Source organism: Symphalangus syndactylus, chromosome 6, assembly GCF_028878055.3.
Source record: "Symphalangus syndactylus isolate Jambi chromosome 6, NHGRI_mSymSyn1-v2.1_pri, whole genome shotgun sequence".
Taxonomy (NCBI): Eukaryota; Metazoa; Chordata; class Mammalia; order Primates; family Hylobatidae; genus Symphalangus; species Symphalangus syndactylus.
The window spans coordinates 62,804,090-62,819,154 of record NC_072428.2 but is presented as its reverse complement, the minus strand read 5'-3'; the positions used below and the strand labels follow the sequence as shown (position 1 = coordinate 62,819,154).

Genomic DNA, 15,065 nt, shown 5'->3' with positions numbered 1-15,065 from the left:
AGGATAGATTTCCACGATGGAAAGGAAATGAGAGGTCCTAAGAGGTGGGCTGGTGGCTTGTACTATAGCATAGCCTGCCTTTGCTGGTGTGTGGTGATTAGGCCTGGTAGAACTGCCATCAATAAACTAAATGTGATCAAGGTGAGGAACAGGGAAGAAGGAAATATGGGGAAATGGAGTGAATGTCAGGTGGATCAGAGAGATACAGTCATGAGGGTCAGGTGTGGTATCCAGAATAATGTGGGAGGCCGGATTGAAGTCTCAGCCAGGAACAATGGTAATTGTGGGAGACTCAACAAAGAGTGAGTATAGCTGAAGGAGCTGGGGAACAGAAAGTATATGCGTCAGGTATGAGGAAGAAAATAGATTTTGGAAATTATGAGCACTGCAGAGAGTGAGTTGAGCATAGTTTGTGATTTTGAGGGCCTCTAAAAGTATTAAGGCAGCGGCAGCCACTGCACACAGACATGAGGGCTAGGCTAAAACAGTAAGGTCAACTTGTTTGGACAGAAAGGCTACAGGGCACAGTCCTGGCTCTTGTATAAGAATTCTGACCACACTAACCATGCCTAGGAAGGAAAGGAGTTGTTTTGTAGAAGGGATTGGAGTTTGGGAGATTAGTCGGACATGATCAGCAGGGAGAGCACGTGCGTTTTCATGAGAATTATGCTGAGATAGGTAACAGATGAGGAAGAAATTTGGGCTTGACTGAAGTAATGGGAGCTGTCTGTGAAGCCTTGCCCCATACAGCTCAGGTAATTTGCTGATCCTGATGGGTGTCAGGGTCAGTCTAAGTGAAAGTGAAGAGAGGCTGCGCTGAAGGGTGCAAAGGAATAGTAAAGAAAGCATGTTTGAGATCCAGAACAGAATAATGGGTTGTGGAGGGAGGTATTGAGGATAGGAGAGTATGTGGGTTTGGCACCACGGGGTGGATAGGTATAACAATTTGGTTGATAAGGCACAGATCCTGAACTAACCTGTAAGGCTTGTCTGGTTTTAGGACAGGTAAAATGGGGGAATTGTAATGAGAGTTTATAGGTTTTAAAAGAGCATGCTGTACCAGGCGAGTGATAACAGGCTTTAATCCTTTTAAAGCATGCTGCGGGATGGGATATTGGCATTGATTTGGGTAAGGGTGATTAGGTTTTAATGAGATGGTAAGGGGTGCATGATCGGTCACCAAAGAGGGAGTAGAGGTGTCCTATACTTGTGGGCTAAGGTAGGGAGATACAAGGGGAGGATGTGAAGGAGGCTTTGAACTGGGGGAAAAGGTGGCAATGAGGTGTGGCTGTAGCCCAGGAATAGTCAGGGAAGCAGATAATTTAGTTAAAGTGTCTCAGCCTAATAAGGGAACTGGGCAGGTGGGGATAACTAAAAGGAGTGCTTAAAAGAGTATTGTCTTAGTTGGCACCAGAGTTGGGGAGTTTTAAGGGGTTTAGAAGCCTGGCCGTCAATATACACAGCAGTTATGGAGGCAAGGGAAACAGGCCCTTGAAAAGAAGGTAATGTGGAGTGGGTAGCCTCTGTATTGATTAAGAAGGGGATGGACTTACCCTCCACTGTGAGAATTACCTGAAGATCGGCATCTGTGATAGTCTAGGGGGCTTCTGAGGTGATTGGGCAGCGTCAGTCTTCAGCTGCTAAGCTGAGAAGATCTGGGAAGGAGTCAGAGAGCCTGGGGCCAGCGTTCTGGGGCGCTGGGAGTGGCTGCCAGGTGAGTTGAACAGTCCAATTTTCAGTGGGATCCTGCACAGATGGGACATGGCTTAGGAGGAATCCTGGGCTGTGGGCATTCCTTGGCCCGGTGACCAGATTTCTGGCACTTGTAGCAAGCTCCTGGGGGAGGCGGGCTTGGAAGAACGCCTGGCAGCTGCAGTTCAGGTGTTTCAAGTTCTTATGTGCTGGAGATATGGCTGGGGTTTGTCTCACAGTGGAGGCAAGGAATTGCAACTCAGAAATACATTGCTACTTGGCTGCCTCTACTTTATTATTGTACACCTTGAAGGCGAGGTTAATTGAGTCCTGTTGTGGTGTTTGAAGGCTGGAATTTAATTTTTGGAGTTTTATTTAATGTCGGGAGTGGATTGGGTAATAAAGTGTTTATTGAGAATAAGACGGCCTTTTGACCTTTTAGGATCTAGGGCTGTAAAGCGTCTCAGGGTTGCTGCCAAACGAGCTATGAACTGAGCTGTGTTTTTATATTTGATGAAAGAGCCTAAATGCTAACTGATTTGGGAGAGGTCAGATAAAGAAAAAGGAGCATTAACCTTGACTATGCCTTTAGCTCCAGCCACCTTTTTAAGAGAAAATTGCTGGGCAGGTAGGGGAGGGCTAGTCGAGGAACGAAACTGTAAACTGGACTGGGTGTGAGGAGGGGAGGTGATAAAAGGATTATAAGGTAGAGGAGCAGAGGCTGAGGAAGAATTGGGACCTAGCTCATCCTGGCAAGGAGCAGTGTGGGGAGGAGGGGAGAGGTCAGATGGGTCTGTAGAAAAGGAAGACTGGAAAGAGGAAAGACTCAGCGATGCTTGGGGTTAGGAAAGAGGGGCAGGCGGGAGGGAAAGAAGGAAGATTTGGGATGAGTTGCATTGGGAACAGACTAGGGAGGTACCGATGTGTAAAAGAATACCTGGACGTCAGGCACTTAAGACCATTTGCCCATTTTACAAGAATTATTTAGATCTTGTAGGATAAAGAAATCGAAAGTGACATTTTCTGGCTATTTAGAGCCATTGTCAAGTTTGAATTGGGGCCAAGCGGTGTTGCAGAAGAAAATAAGATGCTTAGATTTTAGGTCAGGGGAGAGTTGAAGAGGTTTTAATTTCTTAAGAACACAGGCTAAGGGAGAAGAAGGAGGAATGGAGGGTGGAAGGTTGCCCATATTGAAGGAGGCAAGTTTAAAGAGAAGGGTAGAGACACGGAGAAGGGGGTTGGGAGCAGCCCTGGGCTGCAACGTGGGTGAGCAGCCAAAGCAGGCATCCCCACAATTGACTTGCCACCAAGGGAACGTGGGTGAATGATCAAGGCAGGCGTCCCCGCGGAGATCAGACACCAATGGAACATGGGTGAATAATCAGAGAGGCATCCCCACAATGATTAAACACCAAGGGAAGGCTGTCTTCATGAGTCCGTGACTGGCGCCGGAGTTTTGGGTCCATGGATAAAATGTGTCTCCTTTGTGTCTACCAGAAAATGAAAGAAATTGAAATTAAGAGAACGGAGAGATTGAAGTGTGGCTCCAAGATTGAAAGGAGAAAGAGGTTGAGGGATGGTGGGGGAGGTTGGAGAAGATAGTAAAAAGTGGCTGCTTACTGGATTTGAAATTGGTGAGATGTTGCTTGGGCTGGTCGGTCTGAGGACCCAAAGTCGTAGGTGGATCTTTCTCATGGAGCAAAGAGCAGGAGGACAGGGTATTGATCTCCCAAGGTGGGTCCCCCGATCCGAGTCACAGCATCAAATTTCATGCGCGTCTGTGTGAAGAGACCACCAAACAGGCTTTGTGTGAGCAACAAGGCTGTTTATTTCACCTGGGTGCAGGTGGGCTGAGTCTGAAAAGAGGGTCGGTGAGGGGAGATAGGGGTGGGGCCGTTTTATAGGATTTGGGTAGGTAAAGGAAAATTACAGTCAAAGGGGGTTATTCTCTGGTGGGCAGGAGTGGGGGTCACAAGGTGCTCAGTGGAGGAGCTTTTTGAGCCAGGATGAGCCAGGAAAAGGAATTTTACAAGGTAATGTCAGCAGTTAAGGCAAGGACTGGCCATTTTCACTTCTTCTGTGGTGGAATGTCATCAGTTAAGGCAGGAACAGGCCATTTTCACTTCTTTTGTGATTCTTCAGTTACTTCAGCCCATCTGGGCATATACGTGCAGGTCACAGGGGATGTGATGGCTTAGCTTCAGCTCAGAGGCCTGACAGACAGAGCCCTCAGTGTAGAGTCTTAGGAGACTAAGAGGAAGAAGAATATTTCCTTCTGTGCATCCTTTGTTTACATCATGCATCTAGTGAGCAATATTAGCTTTGTTAGTATAATTAATATACTTAAATATCAATTGTGTGAATTAGGAGCCCTTAAATATTTAGATATTGAACACGAAATTAGTCAAATCTCAAAGCACTTCAGTGAAGTCATAAGTCTAATGTATCAAATTATTTTATATACTCCAAATGCCTTAAGCCACAAAAAGTATAATAGTTAATGCAAAAATTTTTAGAGTGCCTGCTTCAAAATATCAATACTGTGGGTTGTTTGTTTCATTATTTTCTCTATGCTAATATGATTTTATATATCCCTGATGTTAGTTTAATTCATTTACGTCCACTAATTTCATCAATCCCCAGATCAAACAGAATATAATCTCAAACTAGCTGATAGTGCAGATTCTGTTTCATTGACCTATTCATTCTTTGTTGTGTCAAGGGATCTGTTTACATCTTCTAAGTAGATTGAAACCTGAGTCAGTGTTTATTGGTCTTGGATTCTTCTTAAATAAAAGTTCACTTACTAGATAAATGGTACTTTCCAAGTTTGTGCCTTGTTTTGGGATCTGGGGCTGACTCATCTTTGCTTCCATGTCAATAAAATACTGGCTAGAGAGTGGTGCACCTCAGTTAACAATTTAAGTGACTATTATTATTTTATAATTATTAGGGATATTCAGAAGTTTTATACTTGAGGAATTAGTGACTAAAGTTATGTAGACAACTTTCTTCTGAGGTTATACAGGTAATCTATAATTTTATTGCGTGTTGTTGATACTATATGACTTATTGTTTCTTGAAATCACCCGTTTTTTGCTGAAACAAATAGAAAAAATAAGTATATCATAATTTAAGAATATTGTATGTATTTAAATGATCTAAGTATCCACCTACTTACTAAATTAATTACTTATGGTTTAATGTATTTGCTCTGCTTTTGTATTGAATTTTCATATTGGAAGGTTTATTTGAAATTTTTTATTATATAATCATAAACTCATGTTTTTTCATAGGTTCAACTCAATTTTATTAATTATAATTAAAATTCATTTATTGATGCATACATTATTACAACTTATCTGTTGGGAACCACATTTAACTAAATCGTGTCTTTTAAGATACTGCTCAGAAAAGTGTAAAATCATTTTTGATTTCTGGCAACAAGAAGATATTCTGAGTTCATCTTGCCTTTCTTTTTCTATTCCAAAGCATGGGATCTTCTCCAAAAAGATTTAATTCCATTGAATGCAAAATAAATTCAAAGACTAATTTCAGGATGCTACAAACACATACCAGATTGTTCTACATGAAAGCTTTTATGGGTGAAACTTCCATGATGCCAGACATTAGCGAGACACCTAGGAAGACTGATCATTAAGGTCATGAGTCCATATGAATTTTCCAGTTTAACCACAAGTTAGTATTATTTTTAAAAATATCCTGATATGAATATACACTTCCTCATCAATGTGCTTGGTGAAAATCTAACATGTTGTCTCTGTTATCTTCTAGGCTCAGAATGCTGCATTTGCCAGCATATTGTGCACAGAGCCATCTCACTGTGAATGATTCCCAGTCACTATGTTCATAATTCTAGTATTAAAAAAAATAAAATAGAGAGGTTGCAGGAATGGGAATATTCACTTTGACATGATTAGGGCACTTTCCCATGCAGATAGATATATGATGGAAGCCAAATCCAAACCAGAAGGTAGTTCAGTGAACGTGGAATCAAAATGAGAATAGTTAGATTAGATAAATCTTTCAGGCTGGCATATATTCATAAATATAAACCACAACAGAATTGGCCTTGCCAATAGGACTAATATAGATAAGTTAATAAACATAAGGCCACAATCTTTTGGGCAGTTCTAGAATGGTCACTGTCAAAATTAGCATAGGCATTGAGAGTCAATAACCAAGAAAACCCCATATAAGCTTGAATCAACAATGAGAAATGTGCAACAAGAAGAAAAAAAATTAAAACAGTACAACTGAAAATGGTAGACAGATAGGAGGGCAAGAAAAGTTGATTCAATATTTCTTCTGCAGTATGGCTCAGATATGAGAAATAATTTTAACTCAGCACTTAAACAAAAATTCTTGAATATGTTACCAGTATCAATTGTAGCATCAAGGGAAAAGTTTCTCGTTCTGGAATACACGCGGCTAAAGTCTTAAAGATCTTATAGCTTATTATGTTTGGCTGAATGTATGTCACAAAACTTTAACCATCCAGTGAGAATGAAAGCAGGCATGTTTGGGCAAGCATCGTTTGCAACAAGGTCCCATTGTTTGTCTTGTTTTGAATTCATTTCAGATGCATCTGTTTATTACAACTATAAAATATAGTCATAGGAAGTAACTAGGAAGTGTAAATGATTGCTAATCTGTGACCAAGAAAATACATAGGCCTGAGTTTAACATGATTTTTAGCTTGTTTATTCAATAATTAAATAATTATTCATTCATTTTTCATTGACCTACTTGAATAAATAAGGCATGAGGCATTTCTTTAATTAGTTCACAATATAAGAAGAATGGTCTATTCATTAATGAATATTAAATGATGGGTTGGATAATAGAAATATGTACATACCAAGTTGGATAGAGACACAGAGGAGAAGTAATTACAATCAGTTAAATGAGTCAGAGAAGATTCAAAGAGAAGTGTATATTTAAATTGTAGCATGAAAGAAAGATAGAAGTTAGCTAGTATGGAAAAAGTAAGGAATTTCAGGGATGGAAACATAAAATATGGCATGGTTGAGTATATACAAGTCATGAAATATGCGTGGACAGTTCTGTCTATGTAGGGGATAAGAGAGATGAAGCTGGAGAAGACAGTAATAAGAGTTTGAAGGCCTAGCAAAGTATACTGATGATCAACAGTTAAAGTAAAAATCACCCAAACTTCACAACTCTCTAATGATATAGACTGTAGAGCCAAGACGAGAGTGCTAAATATTTATATAGTGTTAACAGTTGACAAAGCATTTTTTTTTTTTTTTTTTTGAGATGAAATTTTGCCCTTGTTGCCCAGGCTGGAGTGCAATGGCATGATCTCGGCTCACTGCAAACTCCGCCTCCCAAGTTCAAGTGATTCTCCTGCCTCAGCCTCCCGAGTAGCTGGGATTAGAGACATGTGCCACCATGCCTGGCTAATTTTGTATTTTTAGTAGAGGTGAGGTTTCACCATGTTGGTCAGACTGGTCTTGAACTCCTGACCTCAGGTGATCCACCTGCCTCCGCCTCCTAAATGCTGAGATTACAGGCGTGAGTCACCATGCCCAGCCAACAAAGCATTTTAACATAGCTTAAGTTTCTAATCCTTATAAAATGTCCATAAATTAGGAAAGGGTAGACAACTGTTACTTTTTCATATGACAAGGCAACTGTCACTCAGAGATTCCAAGTGAGGTATTGAATTTCATACAGTAATAGGATGACCCATGAAAATTATCCATATTATCTGACATTAGGTCCTAGTATTGTCACCACTTTGCTATTAATACACCTACCACTACCCTGTGTAGGCTTTTGAGGTTTTAGAGACAGTTATTGCAGATCTTAGAGTTTGCAGACTTATAGAAAAAGTTTGTTCTTAGTGGTCCCTATTGTCTTTTACTACCATCAATTGTCCAGTTGTAATGTTCTAGGATTATGTCTTCCTCTGTCTTGCACTCCTGCATCTGTGGCATTTATTGTGTATTTTAATCACCTGAAACTCATAAAACAACTAATTGTATATCACTTAACTTTGTGTATTATATAGCTTTAAAATAGTGCAAGTGTACTGTAGTTTAGAAATGGACCCTAAGTGAGCAACCATTCTCATAGATAACACAAGAATCTACTGAACATTTTTTTCCCCAGTTATTTAAACCTAGTGACTAAGCTGGCACAGCAATCACATCGACTCTCCAAAAACAGCCGAGACCAGCAAGGAAGCTGAAAAAGTGAATATGAGCTTCTCGTACATTGCTGAATCTTTACTCCAGATAGATGGCATCAGTGTTACCTGGATGCCCCAACAGGTAGCTTTGGCACATATGGAAAACACAGACCTTCATTCAAGAGCATGTTGCAATGCTTCCCACTTTGTACAGCCCTTTTACAGTTAGTTTCTACATCCTTTGCCACAGAGAAACTGTATATCTTTCGGTTTTCTTTCAATTTAGTCCTTTCAATTACATCATCATTTTTAATGATGTCTATGTTTTAACATGAAAGCTTCTTGAAAATCATATTGGTAGAATATATCAAGTTGCTATTATATAACAAGCTATCCTAAAGAAAAATTCTAAAGTGCTAACAGAAAGTCTGTATACAAAAATGTTCAGTGAAGTGTTATGATCATTGAAATTAGAAAAAAACAGCTTGATTATATAGTCTATGCTTAATCAGTATCTTTTGAATGCGTAAGTTTAATGGCATGAAACATTTCTTCTCCTGGATTGTTTATAGAGTGCACCCTATGCCTTCCTAAAAAGCCAACAACTATTATGCTATGATATTTTAATCATCCATCGAATGCCACACTCTATATGGGAATGGGTGATACCATACTATATAGGTTAAACAACATCCTTTTTAATGTGTGTCTTCTTAAAAAAACAATGCCTTATCATAGGGATGACAAGTATATGTTAGAGCCTGAACTGAGTTGTTTTTCTCACACCCACAAACAGTATCACTATAGTCATGTATTGCATAATAACATTTCAGTTAATGATGAAATGCATATATGACTGTAGCCCCATAAGATAATAATACCATATTTTTACTATACCTTTTCTACTTTTAGAAACACAAATTACTTAGCATTGTGTTGTAATCGCCTACAGTATTCAGTACAGTAACATGCTGTACAGATTCGTAGCTTGGAAGCAATAGAGTTTACCATATAGCCTAGGTGTGTATTAGGCTATACTATCCAGGTTTGCATAAGTGTACTCTATAGTGTTTGCATGATACAAAGTAGCATAATGAAGATGCATTCCTCAGAAGGTATCCCCGTCATTAGGTGATGCATGACTATAATTCTACTGCTCGTTTCTGCCAAGCTCAGATATAGCCTTTTAATCCATTGCAACAAAGGGCTCAAAGGATTGACTGGTCAATAGGAGTTCCATATATGATAAAATGGATTTACTATAAATTAGTGACTGTAAATGATATGAATGACACATCCCTCTTCAAAACAGTCTGAAGGTGAATTTAAGATAATTTCCACGTCAGTCACATTCAGAATTTCACATCCATGAGACAAAACTTTGAGCTATGAAGATCTATAATTAAATTCTGGCTCTACTACTGAATGTTTTCTGTACTTATGTAAGTCATCTAACTCTTTTGGATTTTGCCTTTTTGATAAAATAATTAAAATAAATGGTCATTCTACCAAGTCTTCTACAAAGACTACAAATGTAGTCTACTACCTTCTACAAAGTACTTCTACCTTTATGGGAGTCAAGTAAACATGAGCTTTGGAAACTTAAGGCATTGTGCAAATGTGTGATCCCTATTTTTATTAATACCCATTTAGCAATTAATAAATAATATGGGACTTGTTAGTGCATTCCCATACTAGGGCAAAATTTTGAAGACACAAAGTATACTAGAATACATACTTTGTCACTGGAGGGATTTATTCCGTGTGTGTGTGTGTGTGTGTGTGTTTTAATGTTGTTATCATTAATGATGGTCTCTAAACTGCCTAATGGACATAGTAGTAGTTCAAGCAAGTAATGGTCAATTTTAATAAAACAGGCTGTTTTGATTGTTTTATTTAAAAATCAAAACAATCAATCTAGTCATTTGACATTATATGAAACCACTATATATAACATTATGATATTTGTATATAATTACATATAAACATTAAATATAAAAACAAAAGCAAATACATAAACAATAGTAGCTTTCACTTTATTGATATAATGTAATATTATGGTTATGTTTATCTTTTTTAGTTTACCAGTAAGAGAGGTTGTAAGAAGGAGGCATATTAAAATCAAATGTCGGCCGGGCGCGGTGGCTCAAGCCTGTAATCCCAGCACTTTGGGAGGCCGAGGCGGGCGGATCACCAGGTCAGGAGATCGAGACCATCCTGGCTAACACGGTGAAACCCCGTCTCTACTAAAAATGCAAAAAAATTAGCTGGGCGTGTTGGCGGGCGCCTGTAGTCCCAGCTACTCGGGAGGCTGAGGCAGGAGGATGGCGTGAACCCGGGAGGCGGAGCTTGCAGTGAGCAGAGATCGCGCCACCGCACTCTAGCCTGGGGGATAGAGCAAGACTCCGTCTCAAAAATAAATAAATAAATAAATAAATAATAAATAAATAAAATAAAATGTCCTCTTTGACTGTCACATCTTGACCTCCCAATAAGGTACTTTGTCTAAGTGATGCCATGTGTTTTAGTTAATGCTCCATTCACTCCATTTCCCATAGCAGTGTGCACTGACGTATGTCAGTTCCAGCCATGCTTCTTCCACCTACGAGGCAGAGTTTATGTAAAGTACTAGCATTTTTTGACTTTCTGTTGCTGAGTCTGTAACCTAAAACATAAAAATAAAATTAGAAAATCTAAAAGAAAACATAGGAAAATATATTTACAATCTTGGGATGGCAAAAGTTGTTTAGAAAGGGAAACGATGACTAATAAAATGATTAGAAATAGGATTTTGGGCTTTGTCAGAAATAAAAAAAATAATAAAAATAGTTATTTAATGATAATTAAACAGTAGATTTAGTGAAATAATAAGGCTGTGTGTGTGCATGTGCCTGTGCATGTGTGTGTGTGTGAAGCTTGCTGACTGGGAATATCTATATCTGTATACACATTTATATACACAATCATTATATATAATATATATAATTATATTTAGAATATTTAAACAAATCCTACAAGTTAAAAAGACAATATGAATTCAATGCTTAAATGAGAAAAACATTTGAATATAGAAACTTCACAAAAGAAGGTATATGAAGGAAGAATAAGCTCATGAAATGATGCTCAACATGATTATCAGGAAAAATGCAAATTAAAACCACAATGAGATCCCATTTCACACTTAGGAAAATAGCTAAAATTAAAAAGACTGTAAACAAAAATTGGCAAGAATAGCTGAAACTCTTGCTACTGCTGATAGGACTATCAAATAGAGTAGCTACTTTGGAAAACTGGTGGGTTTTTTTTGAAAATTAAAAATAAGCCTACTCCAATCACCCAATTATACTCCCAGTTCTTTACTAAGGAGGAATGAAAATGTATGGCCATAAAACAACTCGTACAAAATGTTTATAGCAGCTCTAATTGTATTAGCAAAAACAACACAAAAATATTAGAGCCATCCAACATCCATCAAATGGATAATAGACATACTTATATGTGTATAATTTATAAAATACTCAAGAATCAAAAGTAATTTATGGTGACACAAATTAGAAAAATAGTTGCCTGTGGAGAGGGTGAAGATTAGTTGAAAGAGGACATGAAAAAACTTTCTAAGGTAATATAAGTGTTCTATAACTTCTTTAGGTTGTTGGATACACACATATGCTTTTCCTAAACAGTAGCTTTTAAAATTATGACCTGTGCATTTCACTGTACATAAAGTATACTTTAATTTAAATAATCATATTACCATGTGAGCCATAGAAGCAGTATTAGACCAGAACTCCAAGACATATGTTATTAACTTGACTCTTTCACTTAACTACAATTTTGATCTTAGAAAGTAATTAATTCCTCTGTATCTCTGTTTCTTCATTTAAGGGTTTTAAATAATCGATTTGTAAGAGCCCTTTATTTGTAGTCTCTTTGAGTACAGGAACAATATTTATCTGTTCACAACTGTGTCCTGAATAGCTTATACAATGCTTGGTATATAGTATTTGTGCATTTTTTTCATGAATTGAATTTGATGAAAATGTCACATCTGTATGATTAGGCTGTTAGCTAACTAGTAATTCAGAACTCTCCTTTACACCTCTTATAGTAACTATTGTAACATTTTCCAAATTAAAAGCACTAAATATTTGTTTAATGCTGCTGCTTCTAATTCATAATTTTTCCAGTTCTCATATATATTTGAAAAATTTGAAGTTATAGTTTCTATCATGTCAGCTCTCATAAGCATCTAAATTTCGCAAATGTATGTATGTATGTGAACATTTATTTCAGATCTTGAGTCTAACAGCCGTTTTAACCTAATCATTCATACTACTTAAAGCACAATATTAACATTTCATCTTTCATATGAGGCGATATCAATTGCAGATGAGATGATTATGATTTGGGATGCTTTTGATATGTTTAGACAATGACAGGTCAATGAATGGTGTGATATTTAGAAACAAATAATTAATGATCAACAATATATCTTGCCACTGAACACACTAATTAAAAAAAGAACCTTAAATCATGGTTAGAGATAGAAGATACCTTAGAGATCACTGGATAGAACTACTCCCTCCACAGCTTCAAAGCAAGGTTATGTCATTTCCCCACGATCAGAGAGTGAGCCAGGAATAGAGGCTGTCAAGGGACCCTAGAGTGCATTCCTTCCACCAACTTATGCTCCCTTCTTGGTTCTCTTATTTCATGACCCCAGCACATAATCTATTATTTTACTATTTTATTCAGTGAAAATAAGTACTTGGCCTTCTTGCTTCCAGTTTGTTTCCCCAGGTCATACTGTCCATGAAAGATATAACTAATAAATGATGGGTTTCCTCTTCATTGAGCCTGGACTTAGCTTCATTAACCCTTTCAGCAAAGCAGGACAGTGCCATTTTTGGAGTAAGTTTGCAAAATAAAACCACAGTATATACTTTTGAGAAGTTATTGAAAAAGTACTATTTTCTCTACCAATGCATCTTATGGAGTATCGGCTCCGTAGATAATACTAAAACCAAAATACCTTTTTTCTTAAAAATGAGCCTTTATGTATTTTTCTTCACGGAGTTTACTTTTCTTGATTATTTATGAGAAATTTTGGTTCTGTGGAAGTAGTAAGTGTAAATAAAATAAATTTCAAAAGAAGAGATAATCAGCTAGATACAGTTAAGGAGATGCTTCATGAAAAGAGCTCCTTGAAGAATTAATGAGTAGAATTAGCACATCTAGAGATCTAGGGAAGATATAAGCAAAGTCACAACAAGAGCAAAGCCTGAGATAAACATGAGCTGGTGGTGAAAATAATCTACTTTGATGATAAAATACTATATGTGATACCTGTCTGTGGGAAAATAATAGAGATTAGACTAAAACTGCAGCCATATTGTAGAAGGCAGTGAATACATGGGAAGATTTGGAGCAGAAAAATGATGACTGGAACCTCCTTAGGAAACTTAATGTAGTAAAACATGTGAGAAACATGGATTGGAGAATAATTAATGAACCATGTGGAATTTACGTGTGGCCATTTTTTTAGGCATGTAAAACAAAAAAAGCCTTGTTTTGGTCAGAGCAGTAACTATCTTCTCACTGGAAATGGAATATGAGACTGCTTTCTGTCAGTCAGAAATTAGACTGGAGGAGCCAGGCTCTGCAGCTCACAGCTGTAATCTTAGCACTTTAGCAGACCAAAGTGGGAGGATCACTTGAGGCTGGGGGTTTAAGATCAGTGCCTGGGCAATGTAGCGAGACCTTATCTCTATAAAAAATAAATTTAGCCAAGTGTGGTGGCATGCACCTGTAGTCTCAGCTACTCAGGAGGCTGAGGCAGAGAAATCAATCACAGCCAGGAATTTGAGGTTACAGCATGCATTGATCACACCACTGCTCTCCAGCCTGGGTGACAGAGCAAAACCCTATCTCTGAAAAAAAGAAAAAGAAAAGTAAAAACATTAGGCTGGAGGCAGAGGACAATATTTAGGCATGAAATTCATGCCCTGTTGTGACCAGCCTTCCAACAGTTGATTGCCTGAACACTTAGATACCCAGTCTTTCTCCTCCTCTTCGAGGCCTCTGTGCTCTTTCCCCTGTGGAGAATAACTACCATTTCACCCATTGTTTGCCTGGACCACACCTTGTTATGACCATAACCCTCAGTCAGACTCAACCTTCCTTCAAGATCTGCAGGTCAGTCAGCTCCCCCAGTACCAGTCCTGTTTTCAGTAAGCAAGTCCAAGCCCAAGGCCTTCCTTCCCTTCCCTGAATTGTTGTGAGGAGGCAGTCAGTATCAGACTGACGTCTGCGCTACAAAAAAACCTGCTACTATTATGCCAACACACCAGGAGGGTTAGGTCCTCAAAGGGTGATTAGGGGTGGGTATAATAAATAACTAAATGTATGTTTCTTGCCTTTCACAATGTACTACACAGTTTGATATGAAGCTATATGGGATGTTCACAAATTTTGGTGACCAGTGCAGATTATATTCATTACTAGCATTTCTCATTACAGAAAAAAAATTAGAGGAAGCAAGAAGGCTTGCCTAACTGAACAGCATCTGTGTTGTATTATTTCCATCAAACTTCCTATTCTGTTCATTTCTGTACTCAAGGACATGTTTTAAGAAATGTAAGAATATGTCTTAATTGGGTGAATTACTGGTTAGCTACAGAATGGTAGACTGAATCACAATCTTACAGTTTAATTACTCCAAAGTAGTAATCCTACTGTGTACTTTGGAGGTCTAGATCTTCTAGTGATTCTGAATCGCACCCACTCATCTCGTAGGCTTTCTAGGACAGCCTGTGATATGATCAAGGGCTATCTCTTGAGTCTCACAGCTCAACACTCTTCAAGGGTGGTAATAAATCAACAATACTGAACTACATGGGGCTCCAGAGACCCAGGGGCTTGTCTCCAACCTCTAGAGTTTGTGCATGCTGCTCTCTTCTCCTGAAGTATCATTCTCAACATATCTAGTGAATAAACACTTGCAGCCTTCAGCACCAAACCAAAGCATCTCCTCCTGGAAGACTGTCTCAGATACAATATATATAATGGTTGTGGGCCGGAGCTTTGGAAGCAAACAGACCTAGTTCTCATTACTTACTAGCCGTGCAACCATGACTTGTTATCACTGCTCTGCACCTTAGGTTAATCATTTAGAAAATGAGATAAAAATCCCTGA

At 38.2% G+C, this 15,065-nt stretch overlaps 1 long non-coding RNA gene across 1 annotated transcript in view; it reads left to right on the top strand.

The window, feature by feature from the left end:
- Positions 1-14,007, top strand: part of LOC129484684 (uncharacterized) — a 335,838-nt gene extending 321,831 nt beyond the window's left edge. Inside the window, exon 3 of the long non-coding RNA XR_010121370.1 lies at positions 13,948-14,007. This is a non-coding gene — a long non-coding RNA (uncharacterized lncRNA). The remainder of the gene's footprint in view (positions 1-13,947) is intronic.
- The last annotated feature ends 1,058 nt before the right edge of the window (positions 14,008-15,065 follow it).